Below are 16224 nucleotides of genomic sequence, written 5' to 3'. Positions count from 1 at the left end.
GATTTGGTCGATTGGTCCTGAAGAAAGGGCGATGAGCTCTTTCAATGAGCCAAATTTTGGCTCAATCGGAATTGAAGGGTTGTAAAAAATTAATGGGTATTAAAATTGAATGATTATTGGCGAATTTCTAAATTTCAAAGGCTCATTCTTCATGAAAAAATTCAAAATTTGATCAACTTGAAGTAAAAATCTGAAATTTGGGTTTTACCCTATTTTCGATATTCTGAATCGATTAGTGGTGGTTTTGAGTAGTTCTGGAGCTTCCAGTGGATTTCTCGATGATCCAGTTTTAGAAAAATTGCTATAAAAAGTACCAAAATGAACTTCAACGTCTAAAAACTCGAAATGCACTGTCTTTATGACTATAAATAGGTACCTATTTTTATTGACCTATTTGTATTTTCAGATTCAGTACATTTCTGTCGATTCAAATACAAAATTTTCTCCAGGTAAGTACTGATTATTTTTTGAAATAAAAGAATAAAAAATTTCTTGTTCTCATAACCACAAACATCGATAGATAGGAAATGTTGAAATTTAGTTTATACATTCCAATTTTCGACCTCCTAAATCGATTGGTGGTAGTTTTAAACCGTTCTAAATGCTCTGTGTGATTTTTGGGACTTTTAGTTTATTTGGAATAGGGCCACAATGAAATTCATCATTACTTAGGGTGGCTTTTATTTATACCGGTGAACATTTTTTTGGGTATTTTTTTGCACTGACCGAAAGTGGTTGGTTTTTATGATAAAAAAAATGTCTAGAAATTTCAGCCAGCCCTCTTCATTAAAATTTGAAAAGCCTGCTATGATTTTTAAAAAAAATTAAATCAATTTTCTCAAAAATTTTCCATTTTTGAGTCAGAATTTCTCTAAATAACTCTCGTTTCAAGAAAAAACCTCCCTCAACCCGCCAAACTATTTTGTTCTCTTTGCATGAAGACCCTCAACACTGAAAAAAAATCAAGAAAGATTAAAAATTGAAATCTGTAAATTTTTGTAAAAAATCTAAAAGATGAGACAACTAGTAGGTACGTAGGTAGGACGTTAAATTATTTATTAATCAATTTTTTTTTTCCATTCAAAACTAAAATACACTCGTCATCTGAGCAATTGGAAATATAAAATTTGATACCCTCAATTACGATCATTTACTTGCTCAATGCAATCCTAATGAATAATGATGCAATCATTTTTATAAGGTGAAAAATCAAGAAATCTAAAATGCTCGATTAAATCACATTAGCCTACTTGAAAATGAGATGAATGCTCCTTCACCTTTTACATAAAATTCTTATCTTTTACTGTCATGAGGCCTCTATGGCATGATTTTATTTACCTACCTACGTGGAATATTTTGGTAAGTATGTTGATATTCCGTATACTTTCCTCAACCTGTTCAAATGCTACGCTAGAAATAGCACAAACACAACCATAATATTAAATTAGGCGTTTAACATGGACATTGGATACCTTAATTGGTTCGTTTTTAATTTTCTCACAAAATTGAGGAAATAATAATATTTCATAAACCGAGACTGGTTGAAAAAATTATCGATGTAATATGGTATGTAGGTACTTATTTCAAATATAATTCAATTTTTATTGCACAATTCGATTCGAATCGAAATTCATCAATTTTAGTCAAAATAGGTATCTAAAAAACAAAAGTAGGTACTTATCTGGAATCTGGAAAAAATGAATTGAACTGGATTCATTTTGAATGAACGTAGTAAAATCTTTTCACCATAAAATGTGAACATTTTTGTGAGTTGAACATCAGTGAATCAATTTGACTTCGTAGAGACCCATTCAGAAAGGAAGTTATATGCACCTTGGAATAATTTAATATGTATCATAAAAATGGCGAAAATTCCCCTATATACTCGTGGATAAGAATTTAATTTATGAATGTTGTTTAGAAGCTACCTCAACCTGCCCCGTCCTCCACATCTGGAAAAATTCATCTGTCAATCGATAAAAGTCGTCGATGAATGGTGTTTAAAAAACATTTGATTCCTATTTTCTGTTTTTTTTCCAACAAATTGAAAGATCTGGAAAACCGGAAGTTACAGGAGGGAAACTATCGCCATTTTTGGTCTCAGCGTGAAATTTTAACCCATTTTGATAGGTCACACTCCTAGTTTTGAAAATAAAAATCAAAAGTTATGGGTTTTGAAAAAAAGTCTCTCAAAATCTAACTTTGGATTTTCGTTCCCGAAACTGGGAGTGTGACCTATCAAAATGGGTTAAAATTTCACGCTGAGACCAAAAATGGCGATAGTTTTTATGCTACTCACTCTGTTTTTTAAGCTCCTCTCCCCCCATCCAAAACTCGACAGGAGGATTTTTCTTTCAAAACCAGTCATGTGTTCTACATCGCTGTGGGTTGAAATTTCACGCCAAGATTAAAAATAGAGGAAGTTTTCATGCCTATCGCTTTCTCTTGCTTCAGTCCACCTCCACCTCCACCCTAGAGAAAATAAGTAATAATGAACACGACTCGAATATTGATGAAATTGTTACTCGTCGATTCATTTTTCGTGGAAATTATCTTCTTCCTCGTAGTACTCACTTACGTAAATCAGATTTGATTTATCAAAGGTTCAACATTCGTGAAAAATTATATAGAAACCTGTACCATTCTCGAAGAGATAAGTTTATACCTCTCGTTTAGCAATCAAAACATTTCTCAGCATTGAAATAGACCTTTTCAAAGTACAATATTATACCTTATCATAAAAAATAATAAAGATGAAAATCATATCAGAATCAAAAAGTTGTAGGTAATGTATTTTCTAAACATTGACGAACTCCAAGAAAAATAATATCGTCTACCTATCCATAAACTGCACAATTTGACATACTACACGAAAAAAACGAAATCACAAATCTAAAAAATACTTCACAACATTCGACGTAAATTATATGTCAAAATTCTTCGGCTGATTCTTGCATAAGCATCTATATCCACGCGCCATTTCTTCCAAGTAGCAGTCATGTTCGTGGATTCTTTTACTCTCGCAAACTTCAGCACAAATAAGTACACAATCGTTGAAATTCTTGAATATCAATGGCTCGATCTGCTGCGGGTTCGACTCAGCTGCAGTTTGAGAAAAAGCCAAAAGTAACGCGACTCCGATGGCGAATATCAACAGTTTGAAGTTCATGGTTACGCTTCGAGTACCGAAATGGAGCTGCACGTTTAGGGAATTTGAAGATAAAGCTCTAATAATGTCTGCAACAGATGAACAAAAAAAATTAAGAATTAAATTGTGAAGAAATTTATGAAAAGTTTCCGGATGGGTATTTGATTAAGTAGGTACGTAGGAACTTAAGTATGACTGCATCAAATGAAACAATTAAAGGAGTTTTTTAAAAAAATGTTTGTAGATGAAATATTAATTAATTTTACTCAATTAAACAACATTCAGAAATTTAAAAAAATGGAAACGATCGTAAACGAATAATTAGAAAAATAGAATGAAAAAAGTTATTTTTAAGCAAAAAAGAATGATGAAAATTAGTCACTTTTGCCCCATTTCCTTTAATTTATTTTTAAACGTGGTTCTGCGAGTAAGCATGGGATCAAATGATACAAAACTTTTTAAAACATTTCAAAAATGATAATCAAATATTTACTCACCAAGTCACCAAATAATCGTTCTTGCTAGTTGAATATTCCGTAGGTATTTTAACTTCACAAACGTAAAAGCATTCGATTACTTAATCACGATTTGAAATAAAGAAAATGCACTCGCATCTTCAACACTTCCCATCTTATATAGGCTTATCACACGATATATCAACGTGATTTTTTTAAAATAGATATTTCAAATTATTTAATGGTGTATTCAAATGGTACACCATACAAATAACTATTAACCTAATTATTAATTAAGTCGTTAACTGTACAGATAGGTACATTTATAAGTTTATTATTTTCAACTTCAACCTATCAAACTTGGTCAATAATGCAAGATTAGATACGAATGTGCATCTTTCTTCTTTTTCACGAAGGATGATCGTTTTATGAGATGTTCTTTATACAGCTTCTTCGATGACCCTCACATTTCAGAATTTAATCGTCCCTTAAATTACGTAATAAATCAATTCATTCATCAAAGAATAATTTTTCCCTCGTAGAAATCCATTTTAAATCCTACAAGACTGATGATTTTTTTCGCATGAAAAATTGAAATGATGCAGATATCTTGAAAAGGACCAGAAAAAAAACGTCAAATGGCCTAAAATGTTGGATTTGAGGTGGTGTACCACATAATTTTTGAAAACTAAGAAAATTCTCCCAATGCAAATAATTTTTATTATCTAATAAATTGGAATAAATGCTCTGACTTCAGGGATGAGAGACTTGAAATGGGCTTGGGTGAATTTTTTCAACATTTTTGGGGTACAGCACAATAATTCTTTAAGGACTAAACACGTCACCTTGCGAAAAAATGTTTGAAAATGAATAAAGTACTCAAATCTTGGTCTTTCTCTTCCAAGTACCAGATGTTCCTAAAGTATCTTCAGATTATCTATCTCAATTAATTGTTTGAAAAAATTCTCAAATCTGCCAAAGTTTTGCAGTTTTCAAAAATGTTGATGCTCGGCGGATGCCAAAATATTCTAAAAATTACTGAAATAAAAAGGTTCCAATTTTTCAGGGTAGTGGGAGCCAAAACAAAGGGAGAGTATGTAGCATGAAATCTTTTGATATTTTTGGTTTCACCGCGAAATTTTAAGCCACTTTGATAGGTCACAAGACTAGTTTAGAAATAAAAATCATCAAGCCTGGTTTGAGGGAGAGCTAAAATAAAAGGAGAGAGGATGACATGAAAACGGTCACCGTTTTCAGTTTCATCGTGAAATTTTAACCTACTTTGATAGGTCACATGACTATGTTTTTGAAAAAATTGCCATAACCGGTTTCTCCCCCCCCCAACCACCTCAACCTAACATGTCGATTTTTTAAACTTTTAGTCATGTGATTGTGCTAACTCATCAAAAATGATTAAAATTTCTCGATGTGACTGAGAATGATTACTACGAGAAAATTTCTCCGATTTATTCGAAGTTTCATCTCTAGAAAAATTCACTTTCTGCACAAAAAAAAATGTCAGAAACTTATCCAGATACAGGAATACTTATAACCAAGATAACAAAATATAAACATTAAAATAGAGGAAAAAATTGTAATTTATTTGTCAAACATGGATAAGAATATAAATGCATAAAAAAACTCATTTTTCTAAATAGGTAGGTACCTTACTTATTCCTGCTACAAAAAAAAAAAAAACAAAAAAAACGAAAAACTATTAGGTACCTACATAAATAATAATTTAAATCACATTCGGTAAAATCATTCGGACCTTGGAACTCTGCACTTACATTGATATCCTGTACAATCCGTGTATGGACAATGATATTGACGAATTCCTAGAAAATCGCAATAATTCACGCAAGCTCTCAAACAATCGATTTTTCTGGTAAACAACTTGAAAGGCATTCTCTGAGGTTTCGGAGTTTTCTTCTGGTCCTCAATTTCCGCCTGTTTCTCAAGTTTCTCAAGTTCCGCCAGGTCTGCCTGAGAAGAAGCGAACAGTAAAACAACTCCAATGGCGAATATTAACAGCAGGTTGAAGTTCATGTTTAAAAACTGCGACGATTTCAGAAAAATGGAATAGAACGTTCGAGTAATTTGACGATTTGGCAGCAAAGTCTGCAACAGGTGAAAAAAAAGTACAACGATAAAATTAACAAAACATGAAACAAATGAATATTCATGATTTTCGTGTTAAAAAACATTTTAAAATGATTTTTTCGAGAACAAAAATTATTATCAAATACGAATTGTACACATTGGAGCAAAAAATTGACCTTCTCCTACACTTTTAGTTGATCTTATCTCACGTCAAATTGTAAATCGAGTGGCGAGAAAAACAATAGGTAGTTAAAAATTACTCACCAAATACGTATTCAAGTTCTCTGGTTGGGTAGGTATCCAATTTTCTCGCACAGATTTATTTTTTACTGGTCAACAACTGTTCGATTAATCACGACACGACACTCGAAAAAGAGATGAAACCGTAATTGTTCAACAATCGTAAAAATTTTCCAATTTTATATATAGGCCAACTTCGCCTATTATATATTTATCTTCGTGATTTTGAAATAATTTTAATCTTTTCGAGGTATAGGTAAGTAGGTACTATAGAAATAGCTGACCGATTTTGATAGTTAAATTAGGCGTTTAACGTGATACCTTTACTGGTTTATTACCCATTACCTCTTCATTTAACATTACAAACTCGATCTTACGCAATTTGCTCGTATTCAGTGGTCAAATTTCAGAATAGATAATATGATGATTTTCGTCTTAAAATGTTGAAGAAGAAACAATTTTCCAAATTTATAATTAAAACAATTAAAAATTTTCAATGAAAATTTCACTAAACAAACGCAATTTTTCAGAATGAGTGAACGACGTGAAAACTGTCACCATTTTCAGTTTCATCGTGAAATTTTAACCTACTTTGATGGGTCACATGACTATACTTAGTTTTTTTTTTTTTTTAAATCACCATATCAAGTTTGGGGTGAGCGAAAACAAAGGGAGAGTGTGAGACAAAAAAACAGTCACCATTTTCAGTTTCATCGTGAAATTTTAACCTACTTTGATGGGTCACATGACTATACTTGTTTTTTTTTTTAAAATCACCATATCAAGTTTGGGGAGAGCGAAAACAAAGGGAGAGTGTGATACAAAAAAACAGTCACCATTTTCAGTTTCATCGTGAAATTTTAACCTACTTTGATGGGTCACACGATTATAGCTTTTAAAAAAATTACCATTACAGGTCACCCCCCCCCACTCCAAAAAAACCTAACATACCAATTTTTTAAACCTACAGTCATGTGATTGTGACCTATCAAAAATGATTAAAATTTTACGATGTGACTGAAAATGAATACGAGGAAATTTCTCCGATTTATTTGAAGTTTCATCTCTAGAAAAATTCATCTTCTGCCCTAAAAAACAAAAAAAAAAAACAGCAGAACGTTATCCAGATACAGGAATATCTATAGCCAAGATGAAATGAACACAAACATTAAAATAGAGTGAAAAAATTGTAATTTGTTTGTCAAACATTGATAGGTGTAGATATTAAAAAAACTCGAATTTGTCAAAATAGGCATTGCTTCAAAAAAATCAAATAAAAAAACATTATCTACACATCAATTTGAACTACATACATTCATTAAAATCATTTAGATTTTGAATCTCTGCAAAGACATTTATATCCTTTACAATTCGTGAAGGGGCAATGAAAATGATGAATTCCTAGAAAATCGCAATAATCAACGCAAGCTCTCAAACAATCAATTTTTCTGGTGAACAACTTATCAGGAATTTTCTGGGGTTTCTGAGTTTTCGCCTCTTTCATTTTCTCCTGCATCTCAAGTTCCTTAAGTTCCTCCAAATCTGCCTGAGAATAAGCGAGCAGTAAAATAATTCCGATGGCGAATATTAACAGGTTGAAGTTCATGTTTAAAAACTTCGAGTCCAGAAACAGAATACAACGTTCGAGTGATTTGAAGATTTGGCAGCAAGGTCTGCAAAAGGTGAAAAAAAACACAACGATAACATTAGAAAACATTTAAATGAAATGAATGAATATTTGATTGTCGTGTTGAAAAACATTTAAAAATGATTTTTTCGAGAACAAAAATGTTTATCATATTATACACATTGAAAGAAAAAATTGACCTTTTCCTACACTTTCAGGTTGGTCTAATCCTACTTACGTCAAATTATGATCGAATGACGAGAAAAATCTTTAGATTACAAAAATAGGTAACAGTTTGAAATTACTCACCAAATACGTAGTAGGTACCTATTCAACTTCTCAGATTGGGTAGATATCCAATTTTCTCGGGCAAATTAATTTTTTACTCGTCAACTGTTCGATTAATCACGACACGACACTCGAAAAAGAGATGAAACCGTAAATGTTAAATCATCGTCAAATTTTCCAATTTTATATATACCTATAGGTCAAGTACACTTGCGACATACATTTACCTTCGTGATTTTGACATAATTCTAATTTTTTCAAGGTATAGGTAAGTAGGTATCCAGGTGATACGCTAGAAATAGCTGACCGATTTTGATAATTAAATTAGGCGTTTAACGTGATACCTTTACTGGTTTATTACCCATTATACATATCTCTTCATTTAACCTCAAAAACTTCAACTCCTGCAATGTGCTCGTATCCAGTGGTCAAATTTCAGAATAAATATGACGATTTTGGTCTTGAAATGTTGGAAAAGAAACGAGTTTCTAAATTTTTAACTGAAACATTTAAAAATGGCCATAGAAATTTCATTATGCAAACGCAATTTTTCAAGATGAGTGAACGACATAAAAACCGACACCATTTTCAGTTTCTTCGTGAAATTTTAACCCACTTTGATGGGTCACATGACTATAGTTTTTAAATAAATTTGCCATGTTAGGTTCGGGGTAGAGCTAAAACAGAAGAAGAGTGAACGACGTGAAAACTTCCACCATTTTCAGTTTCGTCGTGAAATTTTAACCCACTTTGATAGGTCACATGACTACAGTTTCTGAAAAAACTTCCATGTCAGGTCTGCCCTTCCCCCACTACCTGTATTGAAGTGACGTTTTCACTGCAGCAAGAACTAAGCACATTATTTTATGCACAGAACCATTTGGTACAGTAAATGTACCCAAAAAATAAACACAAACATCAAAATTGAACGAAAAAATTGTAATATATTTGTCAAAATATTGACTCTGCTAAAAAAAAAACTATTAGTATGTACCTACAATCTACATATCAATTTGAACACTTGAACGAGTTAAGTGGTTACATTCAGTAAAATCATTCGTGCATATTTGCATCATTGCAAGTACATTTATAACCTCTAAATTCAGTGCGAGGGCAATAATGTTGACGCATTCCTAGAAGATCGCAATAATCAACGCAAGCTCTCATACAATCGATTTTCCTGGTAAAAAACTTATCAGGCATTTTCTCACATTTCTCCTTGGTTGCATGAGAAAAATCAAACAGTAGGACGACTCCGATGGCGAGTATCAACAATTTAAAGTTCATGTTTAGTTTAAGATCTCTGAGTTTAGAATTGGAATAGAACGTTCGAGTAATTTGACGATTTGGCAGCAAGGTCTGCAACAGGTGAAAAAAATACAACGATAAAATTAGAAAAAAATTTTATGAAAAGAATGAATATTTGATTTTCGTGTTGAAAAACATTTTAAAATGCTTTTTTCGAGAACAAAAATTTTCATCGTATGAATAATTATACACATTGAAAGAAAAAATAATTTTTGATGAAAGAATTTTCATTATTTTGACCTTTTTCTACTCTTTTAGTTGGTCTGATCCTACGTCAAATTAAAATCGAGTGGTGAGAAAAATCTTTAGATACGAAAATAATATTTTGGAGAATTACTTACCGAATATTCAACTTCTCAGGTGGGGTTTCCAATTTTCTCGCTCAAATTTATTTTTTACTGGTCAATTGTTCGATTAATCACGACGCGATAACTAGGTATACTCAGAAGGGAGATGAAACCTTAAATGTTAAGCTATCATCAAATTTTCCAATTTTATATATTGGTACGCGAAATAACTAACCGATTGTGATCAATGATCATTAAATTAGGCGTTTAAATACACATTCCTTCGTGATTTTGAAATAATTCTAATCTTTTCCGGGTAGGTAGCTGAGTATAAAGGTACCCAGGTGATACTCTATAGAAATAACTCATCGATTGTGATCACTAAATTAGCCATTAACACGATACCTTTACTGAATTATTACCTATTTCCTCTTCATTTAACCTTACAAACTTGATCTTGTGCAATGCGCTGGTATTCGGTGGTCAAATTTCAAATTAGATAAATGATGATTTGCGTCTTAAAATGTTGAAAAAAAAACAAGTTTCTAAATGTTTAATAATTGAAACGTTTAAAAATGGCTAAGGTATGATAATTTCATTAAGTGAACGTAATTTTTCCAATTTTTTAAAAAAGGGCAGGAAATCGTTTCACGCGAGAGTTGTGATTATTTGGGATTTTAATTGTTTCATTTCGATAGCCCAATTCTGACACCTCGTAACTCACAAGCAAAACATTTTTCATGACTCAAATTTGACTGATGAAGTGATAACTGATAATTAAAAAAATGACGGAAATTTTTTCCATGCAATGATTTCATCCTTTCACCTTGATAATCAGTCCAATTTGAGTAAAATATTTGCTTGTAGGTTACGAGGTGTTAGGATATTTTGGTGAATTTTTGAAAATCAAAAGGCCAAAAATGAGGGAAAAAATCAAAATTTTACCAAAATGACCATGAAAGCTGAAATTTAAGAAATACCCTATTTTCGACATGCCAAATCGATTGGAAACTGTTTCAACTAGTTTTGAGAAGTTCTGGAGCCTCCAGCAGATTTTTGAAATTCGAAATTTCCACAAAATTTCATCAAAATGGAGTCGGAAAGCTGAAATTTATTCTGCAAACTAATTTCAATGCGCTACTAAGTACTGCAGGTAAATTTCAAGTTTTTTGAAAGTTACTGGAGCCTCCAGGAGATTTTCCAAACTTTGAATTTTTGCAAAATTTCATCGAATGGAGATTAAAAGCTGAAATTTACTCTACACTTGAGTTTTAACACCCTCTGAAGACGACTTCAGGTGGGTTCAAGTCATTTTGGAGCCTCCAGTAACTTTCTGAAAATAACTGGAGCCTCTAGTAGATTTTTGAAACTTGAAATTCCCGCAACATTTTACCAAATAGAGTTGACAAGCTGAGATTCACTTAGCAAACTAATTTCAATGCGATATGAAGTCGACTACATGGTGGTTTCCAATGGTTTTGAAGCTTCCAGCTACTTTTTGGAAATTTCAATTTTCCAAAAAGCGTCATACGATCTTTCAAAAAGTCGCTGGAGGCACCAAAACGACTTGAAATCCACCAGCAGTCGATTTCGTAGCGTATTGAAATTAGTTTGTAGAATGAATTTCGACTTTCCATCTCCACTTGAGGAAATTTTGGGGAAATTTCAAGTTTCAAAAATCTGCTGGAGGCTCCAGTAATTTTCAAAAAATCGCTGGAGGCTCCAAAACGACTTGAAATCCCCCTGCAGTTGACTTCGTAGCGTGTTGAAATTAGTTTGCAGAGTAAATTTCGCTTATCCAACTCCATTTGAGGAAATTTTGTGGAAATTTCGAGTTCTAAAAATCTGCTGGAGGCTCCAGAACTGCTCAAAACGGTTTGAAACAGTTTCCAATCGATTTGGCATGTCGAAAATAGGGTATATCCCGAATTTCAGCTTTCTTGGTCATTTTGGTAAAATTTTGATTTTTTCCCTCATTTTTGGCCTAAATTGGATTTTCAAAAATTCACCAAAAATCGAAAAACGCACTTTGGCACTTGAAATTTTGACAGGTGATAAATTTTTGCCTGATGTTTCGATCTAGCTTTGTACAGTTTGAAAAATTTTGTGCAAGTTCATATGTTTGAACGCAAAATCTGCGATTTCGGCTGACCTGCTAATAAAATTGCCGCCAATTTGTAAGTAGGGCCACTTTTTTTTTTAGTACAAGGGCTAGAAATGTTCCTTAGGACTCCTCCTTTAAGAAAAAAGTTGTCCCAGAGGATCGACGGGGGGGGGGAGGTGTTCAAAAGTCTCGATTAGTTTGTAAAAATAATAAAAAATGGATTCTTCATTAAAATTTTTCAAATGTAAGTCTTTTTTAAAAAAAAAATAATTTCCTTACCTCGCTCGTATGAAAATCAACATTACCTATTTTTTAATATCACTACTGAAGGAGGCCTACGTTGATTAGTCCAAGATCTTGAATCTACGTAGGTATTTTAGAAAACCTTGAAAAAAATATTTTACAGGAGCTTGGATTAATAGAGACACCAAGTCTGTTACCTTTTTCGAAGCTTGTATATTTTTCCAGGATTACGTAGATAAGTCTATTCGAGTATAAGTAGGTATCTTTCGTTTATACACTTTCAATACCGTATTGAAGTGACTTTTTCACAGCAACAAGAACTAAAGCACATAATTTTATTCGCAGAACCCTTAGATACCTAGTAAGTGTAGGTACTCAGAAAATAAAATACAAACATCAAAATAGGCAGAATGAAAAAATTGTAATTTATTTGTCAAAATATTGCTGCTACAAAAGACTAATATTGAACACTTGGACGAGATAAGTGCCTTCATTCAATAAAATCTTGCGTCATTGGACTATTGCAATTACACCTATATCCTCTAAATTCAGTGAGAGGGCAATGATATGTACGAATTCCGTGGAGTTCGCAATAATCAACGCAAGATCTCAAACAATCGATTTTTCTGGTAAACACCTTATAAGGCATTTTCTGATTTGTGTCAGGAGTTGCCTGAGAAAACGTAAACAGTAAAACGACTCCGATGGCGAATATTAACAGGTTGAAGTTCATGTTTAAAAACTCCCGAGATCAGAAATGGAATACAACGTTCGAGTAATTTGCAGATTTGGCAGCAAGATCTGCAACAGGTGAGAAAAAAATACAACGATCAATTAGCAAACATTTATGAAACGAACGAATATTTGATTTTCGTAGGTACTGAAAAACATTTAAAAATGATTTTTATGAGAGCAAAGATTTTTATCAAACACAATTTGGAAGAGAAAATAATTTCGATCAAAGCATTTGAGTCATTTCACGTCAATTCAACCAAGATGTGGTAAGGGGGGGGGGGTGGTGATTTTCTTAAAATTTTTCCTGTGGAAAGCTCTTTTGAAGGGATGGCCAATGACGCAAATCGCAGCACTCTACTCCTTTCTTAAATGCTACAAGGGGGTGTCAACATTTTCAGTGAACTTGAAATATCATCCATTTCAGCAATGGATAACTCGATAACCGCGATACCTACCAAAATGGAACTTTTTCCAATAGTTAGGGGATTTGAAAGGCTTTTTGGTGATATCATAAAAATCAGTGTTACCACTTTTTTTCGTACGAAAAATTAGCTCGAAAAGTTTTAAAACGTAGTTTTCATATCGTTCCGACTCTCAAAAATTCTGAAAAAAATATATTATGGACACTTTTTTTATGCTGAACAACATATTAAAAAATTGAGATGGCATTATTTCGTAAAGTCGATTTTAAAAAATGTTAAGTTTGCGAAAAAATGCGATTTTTTGATTTAAAATATAAAAAACTTTTGACTGGTAAAGTAGACCCATTTGACACCTATTTTTACGTATCCGTTGAAAAAGTTGAAAAAACCCTTCTACTCGATGAAATAAACTCATCACAAAACAATCAAAATTTGAAAAATTTCAATTTTCAATTCCAAATATCAAAAACAGTTTAAATTTATTCAGTTGTCTTATTTTGACCTCTTTCTGACGTATTTTATGAAAAAGTTGATAAAAATAACATTCATAGCAAAAAAATTAAAATTCGTTTATTTTTCGAATTTTGATTTTTTTTGTGACGAGTTTATTTCATCGAGTGAGAGGGGGTTTTCAACTCTTACAACGGATACGTAACAAAAGGGGTCAAATGGGTCAACTTCACCAGTCAAAACTTTTTTTTATGTTTTAATACAAAAAAATCGCATTTTTTCGCAAACTTTCAATTTTTTTAAATCGACTTCACTAAATACTTAATGCTATCTCAATTTTTTAATATGTTGTTCAGCATAAGAAGTTGTCCATAATATATTTTTTTCAGAATTTTTGAGAGTCGGAACGATATGAAAACTACGTTTTGAAACTTTTCGAGCTAATTTTTTGTACGAAAAAAAGTGGCAACACTGATTTTTATGATATCACCAAAAAGCCTTTCAAATCCCCTAACTACTGGAAAAAGTTCCCTTTTGGTAGGAATCGTAGTTATCGAGTTATCCACTGCTGAAATGGATGATATTTTAAGTTCACTAAAAACTTTGATACCCCCCCGTATAGCATTTAAAAAAAGACTATAGAGCTGCGATTTACGTCATTGGCCATCCCTTCAGAAGGTCTTTCCACAGGAAAAATTCCAAAAAAATCGACGATCCCCCTTACCACTTCTTGGTCGAATTGACGTGGAATGACCCATTTTCATTATTTTGACCTTTTCCTTTTCTTTTAGTTGGCCTGATCCTCTATTTCAAATTATAATCGAGTGACGAAAAACATTTTTAGAAACGAAAATAATAGTTTGGAATTACTTACCAAATACAGTATTCAACTTCTCAGGTTGAGTATTCAATTTTCTCGCACAAATTTATTTTTTACTGGTCAATAATTGTTCGATTAATCACGATACGATAGGTAGGTACTCAAAAAGGAGATGAAACCGTAAATGTTAACCTATCATCAAATTTTACAATTTTATATCTACTTACCTAGGTCAAGTACACTTACGATACCTTTACCTTCATGATTTTGAAATATTTCTAATCTTTTCCGGGTACAGCTGCGTATAGTTATTGATGTGATATGCTAAAAATATGTAGGTACCTAACTCACCGATTGTGATCATTAAATGAACCGTTTAATACGCTACCTTTACTCCTTTATTAATTACCTATTTCCTTCTCATTTAACCTTACAAACGTGATCTTACGCAATTTGCTCGTATTCAGTGGTCAAATTTCAGAACAGATATGATGATTTTCGTCTTAAAATGTTGAAGAAGAAACAATTTTCCAAATTTATAATTAAAACAATTAAAAATTTGCAATGAAAATTTCACTAAGCAAACTCAATTTTTCAAGGTGAGTGAACGATGTGAAAACTGTCATAATTTTCAGTTTTATCGTGAAATTTTAACCTACTTTGATAGGTCACATGACTATAGTTTTTAAAAAATTTCGCCATGTTAGGTTTGGAGGAGAGGGAAAACGAAGGGAGAGTGTGAGACATAGAAACTGTCGCCATTTTCAGTTTCGTCGTGAAATTTTAACCCATTTTGATGGGTCACATGACTAAGTAAAGTTTTTGAAAAAATTACCATTTCAGGTCCCCTCCCCCCTCCACAAAACCTGACATGTGACCCATCAACGACGAATAAAATTTAACGTCGTGGCTAAAAATGATTACGAGGAAGAGTTTCATCTCTAGAAAAATTCACCTTCTGCACAGAAAAAACAGCAGAACGTTGTCCAGATGCAGGAATATCGGTAGGTAGCCAAGATTTTTCAAATTTTCTCCAGTTCATAACACTTGACTGAAAATGAATCCATCGAGAGCCAAAACGGTCCCAGAATACTTATATAATTATCATTTTGGTCTCCTTTTGCAGGTAGGTGTCTGAGATTATCACTTTTTTCTCTCTATTTTCAACGTCTCGATTAGTTTGGAAAAATAATAAAATGGATTCTTCTTTCAAAGGGTATTCCTGGTTAAGATAGGTGAAATGGCCCTAATCTCAGATTTGGAAAATCATGATGGATTATTGTTGGGTACCTCCAATAAAAATTTTCGAGCGGAATTTCCGCCCCCCAACCCACCCCCCTTGGTCAGTATAGCCAAAAAACGTGTTTTTTGCGAGAAAAATTCTGTATTCATGAGTAGTGGGGAAAAAATTTTGGTACCACGCAGAATGTGTAGGGGAAGCCTGGGCCTTTCAACACGATTTTTTTCAAAAATTTTTATTGTAGTGGTGGGGGTCAAATTGACAAAAGAAAACTTTGAAGCGCCACAGCTCCGGAGTGAAGGGTGCTACACAAAAACTGTTTTGGCCAAAATATGTTGTTTTACAAGTACTTTCTTCCTACCGATCCGTAAAATTATAATTTTGTCTGCAAAAGGCTCGTATTTGCAAAAAACCCTGAAAAATACGCGTTTTTCGCGTTTTTTTTGCAAAATTATGCAAAATATGCGAAAAATGAATGGAACAAAAAATGTTGAGCGTCGAATTTCACCCTAGAAAACGTGTTCATAAGGTTGTCAAAACGCTCATCTACTGAAGTTAGCTTAGATTGTAATCATGAACTCTGAATAAAAAAATACCAAAAAAATTCAAATTGAGGAAAGAGCGATTCAGTTATAATTTTCAGTCTTCTCATTTCAAACACGTTTCCACAATGCTTGGTCAAAAAAATCCTTAAAAATGAAAATATCGCAAGTCAAACTTACAAAAAGTTACCAAGAATGGGCAAATTACCCAA

The 16224-nt window shown here is 32.6% G+C and overlaps 4 long non-coding RNA genes across 4 annotated transcripts; all 4 read right to left on the bottom strand.

Moving 5' to 3' along the window:
• Positions 1-2765: 2765 nt before the first annotated feature.
• Positions 2766-4227, bottom strand: LOC135848278 (uncharacterized). Its single transcript, XR_010559343.1, has 2 exons — positions 3646-4227; positions 2766-3237 (listed from the first exon to the last, which is right to left on the bottom strand). It is a non-coding gene; the product is annotated as an uncharacterized LOC135848278 (long non-coding RNA).
• Positions 4228-5183: 956 nt separating this feature from the next.
• LOC135847234 (uncharacterized) lies at positions 5184-6328 on the bottom strand. Its single transcript, XR_010559120.1, has 2 exons — positions 5971-6328; positions 5184-5724 (listed from the first exon to the last, which is right to left on the bottom strand). It is a non-coding gene; the product is annotated as an uncharacterized LOC135847234 (long non-coding RNA).
• Positions 6329-8785: 2457 nt separating this feature from the next.
• LOC135847260 (uncharacterized) lies at positions 8786-9859 on the bottom strand. Its single transcript, XR_010559124.1, has 2 exons — positions 9511-9859; positions 8786-9220 (listed from the first exon to the last, which is right to left on the bottom strand). It is a non-coding gene; the product is annotated as an uncharacterized LOC135847260 (long non-coding RNA).
• Positions 9860-12205: 2346 nt separating this feature from the next.
• Positions 12206-14645, bottom strand: LOC135848516 (uncharacterized). Its single transcript, XR_010559378.1, has 2 exons — positions 14285-14645; positions 12206-12604 (listed from the first exon to the last, which is right to left on the bottom strand). It is a non-coding gene; the product is annotated as an uncharacterized LOC135848516 (long non-coding RNA).
• Positions 14646-16224: the final 1579 nt, after the last annotated feature.

Source organism: Planococcus citri, chromosome 5, assembly GCF_950023065.1.
Source record: "Planococcus citri chromosome 5, ihPlaCitr1.1, whole genome shotgun sequence".
NCBI classification, from domain to species: domain Eukaryota; kingdom Metazoa; phylum Arthropoda; class Insecta; order Hemiptera; family Pseudococcidae; genus Planococcus; species Planococcus citri.
This window is presented reverse-complemented; position numbering and strand designations above follow the sequence as displayed.